We start from the raw sequence: 13,160 nt of genomic DNA on the forward strand, positions 1-13,160 counted from the left end.
TAATACAAAAAAATAAAGAAACATCTTTAAATACCCTCAATTATTTGTGCGCATCTAATTTCAGTATTTCTATAACTCATAAAATTATGTAAATTTCAAATACTTCTTATTCATTTATTTTATTCTCAATTTACCAATATTTTTAGAAAAAATACTGATCAATGAAAAACTGTATTGATTTTGATACTTGCATAATTTCTCCGTACATGATTAATTATTTCTTTAACACCTAACTACGTAAAATTCTTTGAAACAATTCTTAAAAATTTCGTTGTCATGACGCCTTTAACTTTTTATTTCTTACTTGATAAAAATTGAAATAAACCCCTGTTTGCCATAATTTATGAAAACACTGACCGTTTTTTCCATCTGCGTTTTTTTTTTTGTTCCGTTGGCCTGTGATTCCGTATAGTGTTGTTTGTAGTCCGTTTTCCATGTTGCGTTGGTTTTTTCCCTGTTGGCCGTTGAAAGGAGTGGCACTTCTGGTTCATCCTGGCACTGCGCACCATTTAATGTTCTGGCATATATACATTATTGAAATATACATGTTATCCTTATTAATTTCCATCATAAGAATAAATTCATAAGAATAAACGATAAACGATATGTTATAAACTGTTACATTACACACAAACTTCATCTTAACTTTTCATATACATATTACTGAAATATACCCATTGTCCTTTCATAAGAATAAACTCATAAGAATAAACAATATGTTATAAGCTGTTACATGACAGAAACAATTATGAAATGGAATTTATATGCATATTAAAATAAAACATTTTTCTTTAATCAGTTTTTTTTCCTTTACATAAAATAAAATTAAAATGAAATAATGGTTCTATTAATCACAATGGTATTGCGTTTTCGGTTTTTCGGCTGTTGATCTGATAAGGTATCGGCTGCTTGCTTATAAATAGCCTCAGCTTATAAGCTGTGCTGCGCGCGGGCGTTTATGTATTTCATTTACAGTTCCCGCTATGTCTTCGCGAATGCATCTATTGGCTGGCCCTCAACTGTGAACTTTAAGGAGAGCTGTGTTTTTGCGATTTTTACGATACACGCAATGGACTATTTTCATGACCGCAAACATGTTATGTAAAGAATACTAATCCACGACGCGCAGTAGTTTTATTTTGCCTGATCTATTATTAGCCTCTGATTGTAAATGACATGTGCTGCGCAAAAATACTACGTGACTGACGGAGCACAAAGTGGACTTTTTTAATTATTCATAAACATACTCTTTCTCGACAAGTATAGTTAAAAAATAGTCTCTTTTTAATTTTTCGATATGCGATCCGTTCAAAATTGTTCCATTAAACACGATATTCATTTTATGTGTTAAATTGTAAATTATTCAAGTTCAAGAAATGAAATCGTCTCTATTAAATCTGGATTGCAAAACTTGCTATTAACCTTTGTTGTTCGCAAGCGAACAACTACAAATTAAAGAGCTTCTTGACTTACAATAGACAAAACATTCATTTCACAAGGTTAACTTATTTACATTGTAAACAATTCGAGTTCAAGAAATGAAATCGTCTCTATTAAATCTGGCTTGCAAAACTTGCTATTAACATTAACCTTGCTCTCTGTGCGCAAGCGAACAGCTACAAATTAAAGAGCTTCTTGACTTGCAATAGACAATACATTCATTTCACGAGGTAAACTAATTAATCTACAATCATACGGGGAATGAGCCTATATTGCAGTAACTACAAGTATAGCGACAACTACTTCCCTTTGATAAATAACGCCAAATATTCTCAGTACAGAATAGAATGAGAAGTAAGTTCTGTTTTGATTATCCCTGTTAAATTAGCTATAAAAAGTACACACTTTTTGTATGATATAAAATATAACGATATTTTGTGGATACTGTAGCTGTGAATAATTATTTAAAATTTTTAAATCAAGCTTATATACTTTTTTTCTTATTTTTAACAAATTGACGCTAAAATGACCTTTTTCAAAGGTATCAGTCATTTTCCAAAAATAAGGAGAAAATGCTTCTATATCGTCAAAGTACCTGTTTTGGTGACCCACCAGTTTAAGTGACCTTTTCAATGTGTGTGCTTAGTTGATTTGTATGTTCATTTATATGATAAATATGTGTGTCCATGATTACCGGTACAGTTTATTCACATGCTCAGTGATTATTGAGTCGAAACAACAAGGGTAGATACGGCCGCATCATCAGATGAAGAAGACAACACCGCATCAAACAGATTACCGAACATGTCAGCGAGGTCAGCAATGGGAGGGATACGCATGATCCGGAAATTTCTAGAAGAGCACGAAGGCTCAAAACACCCACAAAGTCAACAGGATGCATATGAAAAATGTTCATCTCCAAGACCATTTCCCAATACCACACAATCTGAATATTTTGTAATATTTATGTGACGTATTGTTAGTGCCCACGGTATTTATGTGTTTTTTTTTAAATCTGTGTACTGTTTCTTACATATCACCGGAAATGTGCTTCGTAAAAACGAGCTGACCTAATATACATTTATATTATGATATTTGCTTAATATTTGTATGAAATATGTTCAACTATTGCTTTTTTATATAAATAATAAAATAATGAGGTAAATATTTTGTAGATAAGGCAGTTTGAATACCACTGGATATGCGAATCTGTTGCAGACTAATGTACTTAAACATATAATATTAGAAATCGTTTTGTTTCGAATTTCGGGTTTCGACTGTATGTGTTAAAGGGCGGATGTTAATATTGCCTTTACAAAAATTCAAATCGACCCAATGTTACGACAAATTGAAAGACATTGATATTTGAATAACTATTTCTTTGCTGTTCAGGCTGCGAGGCAGTATTCGGTGAATGTCTGCGCTTTTATCGCGGAGCAATGATGCGTCACGTTATCTATGAGACATAAAGTGGCTTGGATCTGATTTGTTTAGGAAACAAAAACAGTTGTATAAAATTAAATTCAACATATAATGATACTTTGTGCTATGAAATCACTTTACCTTTTAATCAACACAACCCAGCTACAATTATTCTAAAAAGCTGAAAGACAGACAGAAAAACCGACAAAAGTCTTAATGTATGAAAGGTAATATCCGCCAGTCCATGCATGATGTTAAATGACATTCTCATTTTAACTACTGACATCTGCTTTCTGATACATGGTCTTTGCATTCTGTTTAGTTACATTTGCTATGCAAACATTTTATCTCAATGTCGCATTTTGATAAGTTTATATTTACTTCATATATATCTTCACTTCATGTGTGCTATTGACAACTGCAGTTGAACATTTTGGAATTTGTATTAATGCTTATTCTAACGGCGTTCTTTGTTTTACTATGTATTGTACATTTGGCTATGTTGCTACTAAATTTAACAAGCTGTTAATATCTTTGTGGATCTATATTACTTCTTAAGTGGATTGCCAGTGCGTCTTTGATTAAGAATTAGTCATCGGTTTTGCATACACCGCCATAATAAATAGTTCACACTCCGAAAGGGGAAACCAGTATTAAAAAACCTAATTCCAGCGCAAATTGCAGCGTAAATTACTATTGCCAGGAGATCACTCTTAACATCAAAATAAAAATCTCCGGTATCAACCGTAATACATCGACTATTTCTGGAATCCTTCGTAAAAAGCGGTGATAGAGTAAAAACCTTACCCGTCAACATAATGCCTATTGTTTTGCTTGGATTCCCACTATCGAGACCTTATTTTCCTGTGGTAAACGCTTTGGGGAAAATGATGCAACGCTTTGAGAAAATGATGCCCAGGTAAGTTCTACTTTTTGTGATTTATTTACGCTATAACAGGAACTTAAAAGCTTTACGTGTCTCTGTTGTACATAATTGAAACACTTTCCTAGCCTTGTAGTGGTTTGCAATTTAGGGATCATGACAAAATAACATACATTTTACATACACATTTCAAGTATAGAATTGTAGCTGTATAATGTTTTTAGTAACATTCTATCTTTACGTGTAGATCAGTTATATTGCGATCCTCTCATTGGTGATGGAGGAAGATCCCTATCGCTATACAAGTAGATAAAGTACTTTGGTAGTACGATGGTCCACGCAAATTCTCTCTGCCTTGGGATACGTAAGTTTTGTGTTCAAATCCCTTAATAAGCAGTACAACATCTTTTAACTCTGCTTACTACCAACCCCCTTTTCAAGTATAAAAGGCAGCTATACCACAGTCTGCACCTGGATACCTAACCAGGTTAGGTATCCAGATTGCAGTACAATGATTGATTAGTATAAGTTTGGAGAACTTATGTCACAATTAATAACTTCGCTGGCTTATTATGCGAAATAAAATGATTGCTGCCTAATTCCTGATTGTAAATAAGTATTCAACCTGTCAAGAAGCATACCTTAAGCTTATAATTCCTATTGTGTGGAGTATAGTCAGTTCATTTATTATTTAAGACTGAAACAAGAGCTATGTTTGTGAAACACAATGCCCCCTATTGCGCGGCTTTGAAGCCATATATTTGGCCTTTGACCTTGAAGGATAACCTTGACCTTTCACCACTCAAAATGTGCAGCTCCAGTAGATACACATGCATGCCAAATATCAAGTTGATATCTTCAATATTGCAAAAAATATGACCAAGGTTATGTTTTTGGACAGACACACACATTGACAGACAGACGGACGGACGGACGGACAGACAGACCAAAAACAATATACCCCCGATCATTCAATCCTGGGGCATAAAAATGAGGTAATATGCCACATGTTTAAATTTGAACAAGTGCATAAAGTGAGTTAATCAGTCAAGTATTGTTTCTTTTTCCCTTTAACATGAATAAAAGACTTTGAAGAGATGAGTAAATTAGTCATGTTCTTGCGTAAGTGTGAATGCCATCAAAAACCCATATGCCTGCTGTGTTATTGCAGGTCCGTCTGTGTCCAATGTTGCTTGCAAAGGTTCTAAACATGCGTTCAGGGCGATGCTAATCTTCTAAAATGTTAAACCAAGGCCCTGGTGTCGTTTAGGGGGCTCCATCTAGCAATAACTCCAATGGTGGATTCAGGACACCCTTTATGACCAAGGTGAGTGCATATCTTGTATGTTTGTTTGTTTTTAAAGTTCATGAGGTTTTGTCATGACAATGCGGCATTGAGTGAGGATCACCTAAGTACGCATTCAATATACCACTGCAATATCAGAACATCCGCATCCAGCTATTCTTGTGAAAACAATAATGTTAAAATGCATCTATAGACTAGCCCTTAAATATTACGAACGATTCCTCTACTATTAGTGCATCTGATTTTGAATTTTCTTGTAGTTTTTTTGGTTTATTTTCCCTTTAATAGTATATTTTACCACATTTCAAACAAGTTATAAACAATATATACCAAAAATGTCTAAAGGACAAATTTACTTCAGAAGCTCATGCAAAAATGGGTCTTAGGACATATCAGCGAGGTGCTGCAGATATTCCTCTGCCATCCGTACACTCTGATGAGTCATAATGTCCCCTTATGAGACCACGAAACCTTACGTGACTTTATGGCAGACAGGTAGGCAGATGCACAGGCTGGTCTGCAGTGTTTCTGGTCGCATCTGTTGAAGTTAGATTATAAGATCTATTTGCACGACAAGGCTCATAAACATTCATGTTCAACATTGTAGGACCTTGGTCTTGCTCAAAACAGTGATGGCAGTGAAGTGACCGACACCATATGAGTCTCTTTGTCATCAGATTTACCGCATCATGACTAATCACGGGTTTGGTGGAAAAGACTTCTCGTCTGCTTTTAAATTATTGCTTGATTAGAACAAGAAAAAGACATGATAAATAACATCATTATGTACTATTATTATTTCCTAAATGTATATACTAAAATCATGTAAATACATGAATGAACGTTTATTAGAAAACTATTGTTAATGATTCAAGAAATTTGTAAAATGATTTAAAATTAATTTGTTTTATAGATAATACAAGATTTTTTACACTTGAGGTAATGATTTTGTAAAAAACAACAACCTTTTCTTAGATATAACTTAAAATATAATTGTTGATATTTACCTGGTGAAATATGTTTTTGTTCAGCCAGAAATGTCTTAGATAAAATAATATTTTTATGTAATTTTCACACTGTATAAAGTGTGTTTCAGCAGATAACCAAACTGCGTGTCATCAGTATGAGTTTGTGTTTATTTTGTATGTACCAATATATTTTGAAGGAGTCGAAGAGGTACTGTAATTTTCTATCTTGATGACTAAAAACGTGCATTTTAAGAAAGAGCTTTATTTGACAGTGCCTCTTCAAGTCTACATTTTGTTTCCATGATAGGTTGTGTTTTGAAATAGCATTTAAAATACTTGTACCTTTTAAAAGATGCAAATGGGAATGTTGTTTATGGTAGTTGTTCTTGAATTCAATATGAATTGCTATGAATAGAATAGTGAGAACTGTATGTGCTTCTTTAGTATGGTATTGTTTATAATAAATACCAGTTAAATTTATCATATAGTGTGTATAGCCTTTTAAAGTTTACATGAAATGCCAATTGTGTTGTTGTTTTTGAAAGATAATTGCATCTTATTGTAAATAATAATAAATCTTTTTTATTTAAACAATTATGAGATTTTCAATAAATTGCAAACCAATATTGCTGCTCTTCATTGGATATATTTCTTAATAGTGCATTGCTTTAACATTTGAGTCTGGCTCTGGTAAAATTGGACTAAATGCATGTGCTCAAAATGTTTTCTGAAATTAGCCTGTACAGGCTTATCAGGGACAACACTTTCTGCCAGAGACTTTTTTATCGAAAAAATTCCATTGAGGTAAATTTTCATCGCTGAATTGCCCTGATTAACACTTCACACACATGCATTAAGACCCATTTTCCCAGACCATGGCTCAATTATGTTGTTGCTGTGTGTCTTGTAATATCTGTGGATGAAGCCATCCATCATGAAATAGCGTGTCGACATAATCTAAATTCTGAATAACCTTTTTTACAATTTTATTAGGAAATATATGTATTACATGGCATACTGGTTAAATAAATATAAGGATGAAACACACATTACATAAACATCATCTGAAAACAAAATGATCTCTCTGGTCCTGTTGCTAGTGTATCCCACACATACTGCTTATGGCTAGACATTTGCAACTTTAACATGATCATACAATTATTTTCAAAACAATCTATACACTGGTGCAATATAAGTGAACAAGAGGCCCATGAGAGCCTCAATCGCTCTACTGGCTATTTGAGTCCTCATTGATACAAAGACACTGTGCAAGTTTGCCAAGAATTGGATGAAAATTATGGACTTTATCACATAAAAAAACTGAATTTTCATTTTTTTCTCAAATTCAAGGGGAGATAATTCTGGACTTATAACTCCGATATTGCTCATTTTCAATAGGGTTTGACTCATTATTCAGATAAAGACACTGTGCAAGTTGGGTAATGATTGGATGAAAACTGTGGACTTTATTGCGTAAACAAGCCTTATTTCACAATTTTCTCAAATTCAAGGGGAGATAATTCTGGACTTTTTACTCTGATGTAACCCATTTTCAATAGGGTTCGAGTCCTCATTAATATAAAGACACTGAACAAGTTTGAAAAGAATCAGATGAAAACTGTGGACTTTAGCGCGTAAACAAGAAAAAAACTAAAGCACGGACGACGGAAACCATGCCATGATATAAGCTCTTCAGGCCTTCTGCCAGTAGAGCTTAAAACCTACATATACATGTGAGATTGCACTACTGTCTGGTTATATGTAAATGCCTGGATGCACAATAAATAAACTGATTTATATTTGTTAATTACGTATACTTCATCATGGTTTTATAATTTGTGTAAAATAAATGCGTAAAACCACACAAAAATTAATACCCGTCATTTTGATTGCTTACTTTTTTTACACATGTTAACGTCTTTCTTGTAAAAGAAGTTATATATATGGAAAACATTTTTGGTAGCAAATTATATTATTGCTAGTGTACACCTTTTACTTATAAGACATAGAATAAGTGTGGAAAAGCACATAACCTCATTAAATGCTAGAATTCAGGGTCCTGTCTTAACAAAAATCTTATGACACTTTTTGGTTATGACTAAATATTCAGCTTACAATAAATAGGCATTTAGAATCTGTATGATCCTAAAATAAAGAGCATGTGAAAGGAAATAAATACAATTGACCCTTGCTCTGGGAAAATGGGATTTAATGCATGTTCCTAAAGTGTTGTCGCAGATTAACGTGTACGGTCCGCACAGGCTAATCAGGAAAGACACTTTCTGGTTTTATGAGATTTTGAAAAAAAATTCCACTAGGCCGACAATGTTGTCTCAGATAAGCATGTGTGGACCACATAAGCTTATCTGGGACGACAATTCACACACTTGCATAAAGCCATTTTCCCCAGAACGCGGCTCAATTTGATTGAATGCAAGTACCAGGTCTACTTAACCTTGGCTGTTCACTGCAAACAAATTATAACTAATGTCAAAATGTCAGCACAACAAAAAAGAAAGGCAAGAAATTTTTACTAAACAACTTCACCATTGAAATCTAGCAAGAACATATCTGCTTACCAATCTTCAAGATGTGTGAAAAAGATTCTTGTAAAATCATTGCAAGATAAGTAAAATAATGTGAAATAAATCAATTTCTCTAATACTATGTTGAGCTTAAGCATGCCAAATGCTCAAATGGTAAACAACAAAATGCTGCATGATTGAATAAACAGTTCAATATGTTCCAACTAGCAGAATATTTCTTATTAAGATTGGCCTTATTTTTTTCTAAATCTTAATAAAATGCCACCTTAGATATTGGATACAGAGTAGCCAAAATTCTAAGCAATAAAACACATAACACACACTATTATCATTATCAGAACATTTAGACTGGTCCCTGAAGTTTTTTTTAAACTGCTTGTAGCTCCAGTTAGTCTGATTCACCTTTGTGCTAGTGTCTCTCCCTGGTAACGTCCAGCTCCTTCAACAGGTGGTCTAAGTTGTAACCAGGAACCTGCATTTACAGTAGGGAAGTGAATGCAACACATTTGTCTTGTTAAGGTTGAAATCATTTAATATTTAGCTTGATTTATGCAAGAGCTTAGGCCTTATTAAGAAACGTGAAGTGTATGCAATTGTATAACTGAAAACTTATTATGGTTATTTACCTTGGATTTAAGGGCAAAAAAAACATTTTAATTCTATAACTGATACCAGCAGAGTTACCGGTATAACCTGTGCAGTTTGAACCTGACTCAACTTGATACACATGTTAATTTGTATACAGTACTTATAAGTGCTGTGTTGTGGAATCTGATTTTCTGTATTGCAGCGATGTCTTTGCCCAATTGGAAAAAGGACGGGTACACTTGGGAATTTTTTTTTTATTCAAAATGTTTTAAACATCATAAGCTATGGAACTCATTCCATAAACCTTTTTATAGTTAGATACTAAAAGCATTTTTCCTCATCATTAATTATGTAGGGAGTTTCAAGAACAAATTAAAAGTTATTCATACAGGAAGGTCTTGTAAACAATATTTAGGAAGTTTTCAATAATAAATGACTTCTTTAAGTTTGCACAGTAAAATAAGATGTATATGCATGAATATTATGAAACAATAGAAATCTTTACATTAAAAAAGAATTAGCGTGGTATTGATTGTTCCAAAATATCTAGCACAGGCCTCTTCAGTGATGCCTACCTGATAACACCTGGGTGTAATAGTCCAGTGCTGACACTGCCACAGTTCCTGTATTTGCATGTCCATGCCTCCTTCTTTTACTGTCGGGTGCAAAAATTGCCTTTGCAGCGCTAGTGCTACTGACAGAGGTTACTGGTGTTGGTATTGTGTACTCCTGTCACATGTGTTGACATTCAACAAATCTGCTGCCTGCCTTAAAAGAGCAGCTGCTCTTTGTTGTTGGCTCATATCTGCAAATGTATTCATGTACATTATTTTTTATTTATAAAAACAAGTCACCATTATGTAGTATAATCATAGATTCGAGAGATAATAACTGTTACGTAGTCAGATATTACGCTTGCTGATCTAAGTTTCCATACATTTTTCACAGAAATATGATCTTATCTGCTTTGCTCATGATCTAAGTACCATCTTTATGGGAAATCTTCACCCCCCCCCCCCCCTATTATCCTACATGTGCTAACATCTTGATGTGTTTGTTTGTATGGTTTTTTTGTTTATGTATTTAACTTACATTAAGGCAAAGATTCACTTAATTATGCTTCCTGGGTTTCACCAGTACTAGGCTTGGGCTCTGCAGTCTCGCCAGAGGAAACTCCCATGAAAAAAATCAGCACTGCACGTGAGGATCGAACCCAGGACCCCTGAGTTACAAACCGTAAACATTAACTGGGTCACTGAGCTACACATTATTGATGCAAAGAAAAACAAGATCGATCTACCATTTAAGTAAAGACAAGAAAAATCTTCATTAAATGTGTCTGTTTGAAGACACCTGTTAGGTAACTGTTCAACACATACTGTGATCAACTCAAACCCATTTTGGTCCACTTATACCTGTTTTTGGTCAACTGGTACCTATCCAAAGTCATCTCATACCCAATATACAGAAACAGGTGTAAGATGGTCAACATATATTGATAATAGTATAAAACAGTATCCGAAATATAAACATTTGAAATGAAAAAGAGAAACCATATAATTTCAGAAAACATAATTATTTTTGTTCGTAAATGACGTAATTGTGCATACTTATTTTCTCACATTGCTTTCCATTTTAATTAGCTCTTTGTATGAATTTCCATGCCGTTTTGGGGATAAACTAGTAAAAAAAACAATTAAAAAGAATCATTTGAATAAGAAACAATTTTACCAACCTAGGTATCAACCGATTTGATTAGATAAATGACAGTGTTACGAAGATAAGCGAAGAAAACAGAATGAAATTAATAGTTAAATTCAAACCAGCCAACAGTTAGACGTTTTGATCATGGTAACCCACTTTCGTTACAATTATACGTTTGACGTGTTTACAAATGAAAACAAGATTACGTCCATTAACTTCAAATAGACCTTAATCACAAACCAAATGACAACTCAACGTTCGAAATGGGGATTACAATCGTATGCAATTAACATAATAAACAAGTACACTAACAAGTAACCTTTACCTGAATAAGAACAGTGGAGAATACGTTCGAAACGACGCGGTAGAGTTGTTCATCTGGTAGATATATAATACAACACCGTTTTAAATATTAACCTTTTACGAAAACTACCGTTAACGACCGACAACTCTGGTTCTCCGTCGTGTATGAATTCAGTATTACTAATGCATTCATCTTAATGCATTCGGCATTCGGCTTACTTCATGTGAGCTGCTGCCTTTTGCTTATTCGTTTCGCAGAACTTACAAAAAAATGCTATTTTCTAGAAATACTAAGTATTGAAATGATAATATTTCATCAACAAGAAGATATCCACACGAACAAGTTAACAGAAATAATTAATTTGTCAATTTACTCGAGAGAATACATGATTAACATACATCGAGTAAACAATAAAAAGAAGTATGCAAGCAATATTTCACTTACTGATAAAAACAAGCATACAGGCGCAAGGAAGTCGCAGTTATTTTGTAACAAATAAAATAAAGCAAAATGCAATTGTAATTTAGCAGTATGCAATTGTCATTTAGGATGATTTAGCAGTATGCAATTGTCATTTAGCAATATGTAATTGTCATTTGGCAACATGAATGGACTGGCGGATATTCCCTTCCATATTTATGTGGGGTCATTATGTGTTAATCGGATACGCGCATACAAAAATTTACGCCATGCTGTATTTTGTTATTCATTAACGACACTTTTACACAAATATTCGCATTTTTATGTGTAACTCAATATTTTTTATCATACGAAAATGTCATGTTTATTCATTTAAAACGTACAATGCACGCCACAGATAGTATGCAGACTGAAGTTACCACCATATAACAGTTATAACTGCACATCGCGAGCCTTGTCTTAACATTTTCAATACATTATTTCCTCGTGACTATCGCTATAATTGGGAATGTTAAGCTCGTCTATTAGAGCACTAATTTGCATTTAACAAATAACAATATATTTGCAAAATAATTCTATTTTGTCTATGCAATCGCAATTTTGTACCTATATTTGTGCCTATTCTACGTTAATATGTAAATGTCAATAACTTGTTTTTTTACCACAGCTGACATGTCATTTACCAGTATTTTTTTTGCTTTTATTTGTTACAGCCTGTGCCATTTGAATTGGGAAAATTAGCGCGATAAACCATGAAATTGGGAAAATTAGTGCGATAAACCATGAAATTGGGAAAATTAAGCATTATAAATATGATATAAGTAACAGAATTAAAATCGTTTTTAAGTGCATGTTCAGGGTTTTTGGCGATACATTGTAATTGCCAACAGCTGTAAATTATAAACAGTTCCGAAAATTAATTTGTGTCATGTATTACATACACTTTTATTTCAAGTCCTTATTATATAAAATACGCCACCACATCTTACACAAAAATTGTAGATATACATTTGATAAGTTTCAGCCACCAAACTCGAATGTACACATTTTCAAAATGACACCTTGTCAACCATTCACAACAGTATTCAATTATGGAAACATATTGTGAAATAGTACGATTCTTTTCGATTCCAGTTCAATACAATAATTTATTCACAGCTTCAAATTTAAGCCACATGTATTAAGCAGAAATTTTAAAAACATAATATAAATGTTCATGCCTATCACTTTATTTAAAAACTCGTGAATAAGCAACATGTACATGCCTAATTAATGTTAATGACACCGCTCCATTTTAATATACAACAAATACAAAGTACAATATTATTGTTGTATTTGCTAATCCTGTAATCCTGGTCTAGTTTTGCCCGCCTATTTAATGGACATGGTGCATGCTTTTGTAATTTTATTGTAATACAGTAACAACAATAATGCACTACAAACCTTTTTCAACCAGCATTGACTTGAACATCTGGCTATTTTAATCAATTAGTTTAAGGACCTGTTTTGCTGGGCATATAAATGTGTCCGTCTGTCAGTAATTCAGATGTGTTTGCAATACGTTACTAAAACGTAATGT

At 33.3% G+C, this 13,160-nt stretch overlaps 2 long non-coding RNA genes across 2 annotated transcripts; one reads left to right on the forward strand and one right to left on the reverse strand.

Moving 5' to 3' along the window:
* Positions 1-4,683: 4,683 nt before the first annotated feature.
* On the forward strand, positions 4,684-6,499 carry LOC127874262 (uncharacterized). Its single transcript, XR_008046751.1, has 2 exons — positions 4,684-5,072; positions 5,659-6,499. It is a non-coding gene; the product is annotated as an uncharacterized LOC127874262 (long non-coding RNA).
* Positions 6,500-6,991: 492 nt separating this feature from the next.
* LOC127874261 (uncharacterized) lies at positions 6,992-11,240 on the reverse strand. The gene is made up of 3 exons (XR_008046750.1): positions 11,183-11,240; positions 9,729-9,958; positions 6,992-9,037 (listed from the first exon to the last, which is right to left on the reverse strand). It is a non-coding gene; the product is annotated as an uncharacterized LOC127874261 (long non-coding RNA).
* Positions 11,241-13,160: the final 1,920 nt, after the last annotated feature.

Source organism: Dreissena polymorpha, chromosome 3 (assembly GCF_020536995.1).
Source record: "Dreissena polymorpha isolate Duluth1 chromosome 3, UMN_Dpol_1.0, whole genome shotgun sequence".
Classification (NCBI taxonomy): Eukaryota; Metazoa; Mollusca; class Bivalvia; order Myida; family Dreissenidae; genus Dreissena; species Dreissena polymorpha.